This window comes from Chinchilla lanigera, unplaced genomic scaffold (genome assembly GCF_000276665.1).
Source record: "Chinchilla lanigera isolate Chin_1 unplaced genomic scaffold, ChiLan1.0 scaffold00101, whole genome shotgun sequence".
Lineage (NCBI taxonomy): Eukaryota > Metazoa > Chordata > Mammalia > Rodentia > Chinchillidae > Chinchilla > Chinchilla lanigera.
In genome coordinates this window covers 1,112,704-1,122,703 of record NW_004955502.1, presented here as the reverse complement: position 1 = coordinate 1,122,703, position 10,000 = coordinate 1,112,704, and the positions used below count along the sequence as shown (strand labels likewise).

Genomic DNA, 10,000 nt, shown 5'->3' with positions numbered 1-10,000 from the left:
AAATTACTTGAGAATATTCTGTCAAGGGAAACTGAAATGGGAAAATAGAAGACAGTAAATGGTGCTGCTTTTTTCCCATCTGTTCTACTTAATGAGTGTTTCCATTTTCTTTCTGTGGATTCTAGAATTGCATATTCAACATATACAGTGCCAATGGATTATACAGAGCTAGAATGAATTTAAATACAGACTGTTTTCCAATGTCCAAACCCAATGTTCTTATCCCATATTTTCTTATAGGGAAATTTGAATTTTAAAATTGGGAGATTCATCCAGTTAGGCTGATTAATTTACAATTATGAAAGGAAGCTTCCCCCCAGAATGTCATATATACAAGATCTTCCATAAACATTCTACATAAAACAGCTGAGAATAAGTAGCTCAAGTAACAGATTCATGACTTTCTCTTTTCAGTCAGACACCCCTTTAAAAAAAGAAGTGTCTAGTTCATGGAATTGTAAAAAGTTTCTTTCTCAAGTGCAATGCAAGCTTTTAATAACGTTCAGTATTCTTCAGCTGTTCTCTCTGGAAAAAAATGAAAATTTTTGTTATAAAAGGGAAAACATGTCTCTCTTTTTTAGAAGATCTGACCAAATTGTCACACCTTCATAAAACATGAATCCTCCTCCAATGACATAGCCTATTCCCTAGTTCCACACCCCCTTTGTGCTAATTAAGCCATTGTCTCCAGGTTTTAAAGCTCTCCCCTACTTGCCTCCTCTGGTTGTATCCGGTTTGTAGGAGCAGCTTTCCTATTAGATTCTCCCTGTAGGAGTTGCTAGAGGGAAGTTCAGTGCTGGGGAGGAAAAGGTACTCTCTTACTGATATAGGAAAATAAACACTCCCAACCTGAATGATATCTAGGACAAGTTTGTGTTCTCTAAAATTGAAGAATGAATTTTAGGAGCAACAGAGGTTAACAGTAGAATATATTTATTGAGGGAAAGAAAGTTTCTGTCCAAGAGAGGGACAGAAGGGGGCCCAAGTGGGTTGCCAAGGACCTTGCCCTTCCCCGGGACTTTATAGAGCAAAGCCCCGAGGTGAAGCAGGTCCAAGATAGGGGGGAAATGGGAAATTACAAGGTGGGCTTGAGGTGGGACAAAACTGTGGTCAGCCAATAAGATTACAAGTATAATTGTTCAGGTAAAATTGAGTAAACGGGGATCAAATGGGGAAGCGAGTCATGCAGCAAGAGGGCATGAATACAGAACAGGGGCTTTTCCTGTAGGGGGTTGGGCTAGTGGCCCTTTCTGGCTTTTTGAAGGTGGTTGTTACTTATTTAGAATATCAATCCCTGATGTTCACACCTAGGGAGGTATGTGGGTGCATTTGTTTAGTCCTTTTGTCTTGAGGTCTGGCCCACAGGTATCTTATCTTGTCTTTCGTGTTGGCTCCTTTGAGGGCCTGGCCCTCTCTGATCGCCCATAATATTTCTATCTCACTCAGCTGCCTATAACATTACTTATCACCTTTTTGATTCTTGTTCTTGTCAATACCACCCAATCCTTACTTCCTTGGACAGTAGCAGTCTATTCCTGCTGGCCATTTTCCCTGGCACCGAGAGCCCCAGGCTTATTACATTGTCTTCAGGGACCTTTGCAGCCTGAATTTCCTCCCAAGACATCCGAGCCCCAGCGCCCCAGGAACTCCCTCTCCATGCTTTCAAATTTTAGTAATTCCAATCCCCTCTTTTCCTTTTCCTATGTCTCAGGGTTTGCTCCTCTTTTCTCCACTGTTACCTTCATGAATTTTCATCATTCTTTAAAAATTTTTTTCCAATTTCTATAATAATTTATTTCAAAGAATTTTAATATTTTGAAGAACTATTTTCTACTGTTGGAAGACGTGGTTGTCCTCTTTTTATTTTATTTTATTTTTTTTTTTCCCCTGGTACCAGGAATCAAACTCACGACTTCCTGCTTGCCAGGCAGGTGCTTTGCCACTGAGCTAAATCCCCAGCCTTTAATTTTTCTTGACTAAACCCCATTTCATACGTTTTCTGTCACAGCCATTTCATTCTGAGAAAGGGTAAGGTGGACTGTGTCCTAGAACCACGGCTTCTTCAATAAGGCACAGGTGAAACCACACTCAAAGCACCTGTATTTTCTGTCTCTAGGGCCTGATGTTGTCATGCTCATGGTTGTGAACAGAAATCACATGTCTGCAAATGAGAGTGGGAGGAAGATGCTCTGTAAGGATGAAAAGGAGCAGGTCACGCTTGCTCCTCTGAGAACCTCCCTTTCCATCCCAGCTCAGTGCTTGGTCACCAGGGACATACTGGCCCTCTGGCTGTTGTTTTACCTTCTACCTATGCCACTGAAGTCATAGGCAAGCCCGGTACACTAACATTATCAACCCACAGAAAACAATTTGCTCATTTTAAAATTGAGTCATCTCAGTCCACTAGAAAGTGAAAAACATGTCCAAAGACACACAGCTAGTGAATAACACTGCCAGGAGTCTCTCTGTCTCTCATAGTCTATTTCCACTATTTTTTTCATGTGCAAGTATAAATATATCTGATTATAAATATTTTTGCATAAATTTAAGTGAAATCTGATCCAAGGTAAAATTGACTGCTTCAATTTAACAGCACTAAAAGTTATTATGATTAACTTGAGTGTAGACAGATAGAAATCAACAACCCAGGTATGACTGCAGGGCCTGCCCTTTCCAAACTTAAGGTGAAATTCAATTTTCCACTGTAGCAGTACTAAAAACTGAGACATTAAGAAGTGAGAGGTTATAAGGGCTCTAAGTTCCCCCTTTCTTGTTCTTCACTTTTGTCCTCATGTCTTCTGTTTTGTAATGTCATGGCAAGAAGGCCTTTGTCAGATGCTGAGAACTTAATAATGGACATGCCACCCTCCCAAAATGTGAGCCTGTTATTAAGTCATTATAACTTGCATAGTCACAGATGCTCAGTCCAAAAGGATTGAGATATCCCCTTAACTTCTACATGGAAATCTTTCAGGAGGATGTGGCAGGTTTACTCCATGAGGATCTTACAAACACTGGCTTTTTGTATCTTGTACTCTCAGAGTCATTATATGGCTTTAGATATCTTCTCCTGTGATAATATTACCAAATATTATCACTCACAGGAAGTGGAAATAGGATAAAGGCCTCTTTCTTTAGAGGCATTCCCTGGACATGACATTTTCCACCCATGTGAGGAACTTTTTCAGAGAGCAATAAAATATCAAGACAGAGGTTTTACAATGTAATCTTTATTCTGGGCCTCCATATGTTAGATAAATATTGATATTCAGTGACCAGTGGAGGAGTAGCTTATTGTTTTCAAAGCACTGGGAGAACATCAATTCCAAAGCACTTATTTCAGATATTCATAAGACTCCTTGTTAGTCTTTTCTTTTAGATATATGGTGAGGAATACAAATGGCATTTTCCAGTTCACTGGATAATAGATTTCACATAAATTCCACAATTGATTACACTCTATGTTAAGAATGATGCTACTGAAGATATTACTATGGCCAGGACAGTCATGACCATTTTCTTCAGGCAGCCTACACCCTAGCAGGGAACTATAATTGAACTTACTCTTTAAAAACTGAGTAGCACATAAATCCCCAGTAACAGAGAGCACATTTCTAGTAAGGCCCTTCTTTACTTGAAAGGAGAAAACATAGTATCCACATTTTTTCATGTAAGCAGAGAGAGAGAACTTCACAAATATCAAAAATTAAAAATCTATTTCTTTAAGAAAAATTGCTTAGTTCAAGCAAATGAGTAATGACAGAGCAAGAGTTATCTGCAAATTTTGTGGGGCAGCATAAGAACTACAAAGTTGAATAAACACTTCTTCCTTGGAAGAGTCTACACTTCAGTGAAAGATACTGAAGTAGACTGTAGATAAGCTAAGCAAAGCGTGGTCTTTAAAGAGGTATAATTAGCCATTGGGAAAGGAAAGGGAATATTTAGTTTTACTGGGGCAGGACACATTGGACTGAAATAGCGAAATGACATCTTATGTGCATAATGATTACTTATAGTGTCAACTTGACTGGATTCATAAACACCCAGCAAGTTACACCATAGCTTCAGGATATGTCTATAAGGTGTGTCCAGAGGTGACTGGCATCTAGGACAGCCAATCAAGGGGGAGACCTCCCCTGTGTTACCATCCAATAGACTCAGAGCCTGGATGGAATGAAGTGGAAGAAAGGAAAACTGGCTCATTTGAAAAGCTCCAGTCTCTTAGGGCAAGCAATCTTCTACTGTTGTCATCATCTGTGGAAATCAGACTCGAGATTACTCACCTTTCAACATCCACTCACACCAGCGACTCTCTAGGAGCTGCCAGGCCTTCAGTACCAGCCCAGTACTGCGTTCTTGATCCCTCTTGTTATGTAGCTTCCAGCTTCTCAGCCTTAGCAGTGGCAGTGTCCTCTGGCTCTGCAGTGCTCAGGGCCACTGTGGGCTCTTCTGCCCTTGACCCTGTAAGCCAAGCTAATAAATCCTTATGATTCTGCTTTTCTGGAGAACCCAAGCAGTACATGTGTGCACAGTGGGTTTAATTATACTTGAATGTGTAGTAAGTGCTGCAGAGGGATGGCATTCTGGATGATAACACAAGTGTAAAGGTAAGAAGAGGAAGACTTGGGGAGGTTTGACCTTTCAGGTTTAGTTTAATTATGGAAAGTTGTGTGATCATTAATTTCCTTATAGCCTTTTGAAAATAAACCACTATTCCCATCCTGGTATAGGTGAAGTCACATAGCCACTAATAATCAGGTATCGTCTGGTAACTTAAAAGTTAAAAAGGTTTTAAAAATCTCAATTGTGTCACATTCCTGAAGCATCCAAGTGTGTGGGTGAATTCAGAAACAGAATGGTATTACTGGATTTCATCCTTTGCTACCTCCTACTCTTTCTTTCTGATGCTGCTGATTAGGTCTTACTCTGTAGCTCATTGACCACAGAAAGAGAGAGTCTTTCCTGGCAACCAGGAGCAGAGTTTCCGTAGAGGTCTTTGGGGAGAAGATTCTAATTGATTGGAGATAAGACAACAAGTCTTTATAAATGGTTAAACTCACTGAACTGCTTACATATCATTCTTTTTGACTCCAACTGTCCTGTGATTAAAGCCAAATATTATTATTACTAGACTTATCTATGTGGGGAATAAGCCAATGAGGATCAAAGAGGTGATAGGAACAGAAATTTACCTGAAGATTTCAGACTCCAGCCATGAGCAGCATTGGTTGTTCAATGTATGTGAGGACTTGGAAAACACTAAGGAACCAGTGGGATAGATAGGAGGATAAAAAGAACATTCTAGAACATGGAACCAAAAGCACAGGGAAAGCTACGTCAACACGGATAGTTGAATGGTGCTACACAATGAGTGAAAGTAGAATGGAAGTAACACCAACAGACTTTAAATATTTATGTGAGGAAAGGAAATTTTACTGCCATAAAAGCACAGTGGCATCTTGGAAATTGCCTTTAGTGTGGCTGAAGAACAGCAGCAAGGAAAGCAATAGCAATATTTCTCAACAGAGTAGCAGCAGTAAGGAATAATCAAAGCTTTGTTTGGTAACAGAGATAAATTTTTACAATATATGAAAAATAAAAGTAAGCATGTGCTGAAAACATTTTAGAAATGAAATGGAAAAATGTACTTAAAATGATTTAGAAATAAAAACTTCATTAGGAAAATCTATATTAATTCAAACTAGTTTTGAGTAACTGTGGCTGTCAGTATAAAATTTTTGCCAACTTTGTCAAAAACCGATCTTGTTGACTTGATATTTTATTTTATCCATCGTGTAACTAACCACTTACTAAAAAGCAGATTCAACAACATCTTCTGTGCTCCAAGGTCTAAATAGCAGTGACCAGGTCTCCATCTATTATCAGTTCCTGATTGGAACAGAACAAATAGCTGTTAGAGGTTATCACGGATGCATTCTTTACTTTTACTAAACTGTTTCAAGCTTGGCAATTTGAGCCACTGTGGCCAATGAGCTGTCTTCTCCTGAATTGCCCAGCAGTATTTCTGGTGTCATTGTAGAGCAATTTCCTTAAGATTTTTAGGTTTCAGGAATCTAACTGGACCTTTTACTCTTTTTTAAAAGTCCCTGACAGGTGCTAAGTGTTCTTGATTAGTGTGAGTCTTTGGAAAGAATAACAGTGCCACGAAACAAGTTGATGGTTGTATTTAACAGTCTGTTTTGCTTCCCTTGCTTCTGTTTCTTTGGCTTTATTAGAAATACCTTTTAATTCATGCTGAATGTTGATAAATGTTTGCTTTGCATGTCCAATGAAATAGTGCCTTATTGGAAGCAATTTATTCTGGAATAACTTTGAGAGGCAGTTCAAGGTTAAAAATGTTAATTTCAAAGGAAAAAGGAATTCGATTATGGACAAGACTTTTATATTCCCACCCTGGTATCACTTTTGCATGTGGCAGATTTTAAATGAACTGACTACAGGTAATAAGTTACCTGAGGCAAAATAAAAACATAAAGAATGAGGGGAAGGAGCAGCTATTGCTGCTGCAGGTCACAAACTACTTTTCTGAGTTTGGGAAAGATACCTTAATTTTAGGTTCAGCTCTTCGATTTGTCTAAACTGTTATATAGTGAAATAAATTAGTGATTTCTTGCTTCTATGGAGCCCAGAATTATATTTTTTCAACAAAATCTCACACAGATCACAAATCAGGTATTAATCAGAAGTGAGGTCCCTTTGAAAGAGAGAGAAGAAACGCTAAATCCTACTTGATTACCTTTTCTCTGTAGTTCTACAACTTTTTTTAATTAGCCCATGTTTGCAATACAGAGTGTTTTTATTCTTTGTATGGTGTTGGGCCATGTTTATCTTTTATAGTATGAGAACAGGTTAGTTTAAATGAAAGATAATTCAGCTCAAAGAAAAATCACCATCACCCAAAGATGGATAAGCGGATTTTATATCCTCTTTTGACAGAGTATTTTCATGTTTGGGGTTGCTAATAGGCTCACTGAATTATTATTTTAGAAGATGACTATGATTTAAAAAGAATGTTAAGTAAAAAAGAAAGAAAGAAAGAAAGAAAGAAAGAAAGAAAGAAAGAAAAGAAGAGAGAAAATAATTGACTTGGAGGATAGCCTGAGAGAAAAATTTTACCTCTCAAATTTTATGGGCAATTTTCTAACAGTATTAAACTTTGATTCAGTTGTTTTGGGAGCTTAGGGAGTAGAGAAGCACGTTGTTTGAGCATCTATACTTTAGTGAATGTTGTGCTGAGTGAAGCATCAATTGACATTATTGGGAAGACTAAAAATTTAAGGAGGATTCCTCTGGACGAACATCCTTCACCCTCTTTAGAAGCTTAAGAAAACATCTTGACTGGTGTGGGGCAAAGGTTATTCTCTGGAAGTGTAAAGCAGTGATCCTGCAAGTTCAAGGGTAGGCAAAGGTGCATCTCTAGGCAGGAGGAAAACTTCACTCTTCTGGAAGCCATTTTTCTCCCAGTCTTCTCTTTGACCCTGATGTAGGTAACTTTTCCTGTAGAAAAGGGAAACAACTAACACGGTAGTATGGTTTATATATGCATGTCCTCCCAAATCCTTGTGTGCTTAGAGGCAGGGTGTGTGGAGGGTGATTGGATTATGGAGGCATCACAGCTGGCTTGGTATGGGGTGCAGGGCTGGTCGGAAGGAGCGGTCACTGAGGGCATAACCCAGAGGGGTGCGTCTTCCTTTCCAGATCTTCCCTTCACTGCCTGCGTCCTGGTTGCTATGATGTGGGCATCTCTTCCTAGCACTCTTCCCCATACTCTCTGCCTTGAGCCAGCTGCCCATGGACTGAAACCTCTGAAGGCATGAACCAAAATACCTGTCCTCTTTTAAATTGCAGATTTCAGATATTATATCTCAGTGAGCAGAGGGTTAGAGGGACGTACAGAAAAGAGTAACAAGTCCGTCACTCCTTGAAAGTGAAATGTCCCATTTCTCCACAGCCTCTCCGGCATTTGTTATTGGTTGATTTCTTTATGCTAGCCATTCTTACAGGGGGAGGTGGAATCTCAGTGTTGTTTTAGTTTGCATTTCACGAATGATTAATGATGAACATTTTCTCATGTATTTATTTGCCATTTGTATTTCTTTATCTGAGAAGTGTGTATTTATCTCAGCTGCCCATTTTTGGATTGGGTCTTTGAATTTGGGGGCCTGATATTTTTTAATTCTTTATATGTTCTAGATAGAAGCCCTTTGTCTGAGGGACAATCAGCTAAAATTTTTTCCAAGTTTGTGGGTTTTCTTTTTACTCTGCTTGTGGTTTCTTTAGCTGTGCAGAAACTTTTCAGTAAGATGAGATCCCAGTTGTTGATTCTTTCAAGTGTTTCACATGCAGTTTGGTTTTTGTTCATGAACTCTCTGCCTACCCCTATGTCTTCAGGGTTTTTACCTACTTTCTTTTCCAATAGATTTAGTGATTCTGTTTTAATATGGAGATCTGTGATCCATTTTGACTTGAGTTTGGTGCATGGTGATAGATTTGGGTCTATTTTCAGTCTTTGGCAGGTAGCAAGCCAATTTTTCCAGTACCATTTATTAAAGAGGCTGTTGTTCTTCCAGTGAGCTTGATTGGCCCCTGTATCAAAGATTAGGTGGCTGAGTGTGTTTGTGGTTGTGGCTGTTTCTTCTAGTCTGTTCCATTGATCCTCAGGTCTGCTTTTTAGCATGTACCAGGTTGATTTTATTGCAGTAGCTTTGTGAATGCAGACTGGTGAAACCACTGTGGAAATCAGTTTGGAGATTCCTCAGAAAACTAGGTCTAGAGATCCCATTCAACCCAGCTATTCCCTTTCTGGGTATTTTCCCATAAGATCTAAAAACATCATATCACAGCAATATATGTGCACCTCTGTTCTTAGCACTGCAATTTGTAATTTCTAAATTGTGGAAGCAACCCAAATGTCCATCCACTGAAGATTGGATAAAAAAATTATGGTACTTTTATATAATGAAATACTACTCCACTATAAAGAGAGATAAACTTGAGGTCTTTATAGGTAAATGGTCACAACTAGAGACTATACTCATAAGGGAAATAAATCAGACCTGCATGTGCAAGCCCTGCATTGTCTCACTAGTGTAAAACCTGAAAGAGTGAATAAAAACTAGGAGGTGTGATAGACATTGTGAAATGAAAGGAAAATGCTCAAGGGTAAAGGTCAACTGTGATGTGGAAAAAGAGAAGGGAAAGAAGGAGAAATTTTTTATATATGTATGTACAGGATAGTTAACATAGTTGAACTACTGTCTTCTATTTCTTTGCTGAAAGAAACAGTTAATGATTCCTTGATTGATCAATACTGCATGTCTCTATTTGTTTTCTGAGAAACCACTTTGAAGATATCAATATGTAATACAACAAGCATTGTTAATTTCCCACCACTTTGTTTGTAATTCTGTATTGTTTGTATTGTTCTTTTGCTATTTTGTAAATGGTTATCTGTTTGTTAATGTTTTCCTTCTTTTATTTTTAAAATTAAAAAAAGTGAATATCCTGATTTAACTTTCAAGGAAGCACACTTGTATTCTGATGAAAATAACCACTTCAAACTATTCACAGACATTTCTCCACTTTTGTCAGATATTCTCCAAAACACCTAACCTAAAGTGTGTGTGTTTTCTTTCTTTCTTTCTTTTTTTACTATTCTGACTTCTATTTTCTGGGTTTTCAATCAAAGAACATATCATGTTTTTAGTATATATTTTTAACATGTATTCAATATTATTCACTCATTACTGCACTCTAGTTCACAGTGGTACTCAAGTTTTTGAGTGAATGAATAAATTAGTGAATAATAACAAGAATACAAAAGAAGAGCTGCAGAGCTATAGAAACTGTAAAAGAGCCTGAAGAGCACAGGAATCAGTGGACAGATGGAATGACCAGTAGAGATCAAAGGCTAATATTTTCTCCATTTACCTACTTTCAAATTGGTGACCTCATTGAATTTAAGCCTTCTTTCAGAGCA

At 38.2% G+C, this 10,000-nt stretch overlaps 1 long non-coding RNA gene across 1 annotated transcript; it reads right to left on the bottom strand.

Moving 5' to 3' along the window:
* Nucleotides 1-715: 715 nt before the first annotated feature.
* LOC102024478 lies at nucleotides 716-5,271 on the bottom strand. The gene is made up of 3 exons (XR_001231533.1): nucleotides 5,193-5,271; nucleotides 4,284-4,461; nucleotides 716-796 (listed from the first exon to the last, which is right to left on the bottom strand). It is a non-coding gene; the product is annotated as an uncharacterized LOC102024478 (long non-coding RNA).
* Nucleotides 5,272-10,000: the final 4,729 nt, after the last annotated feature.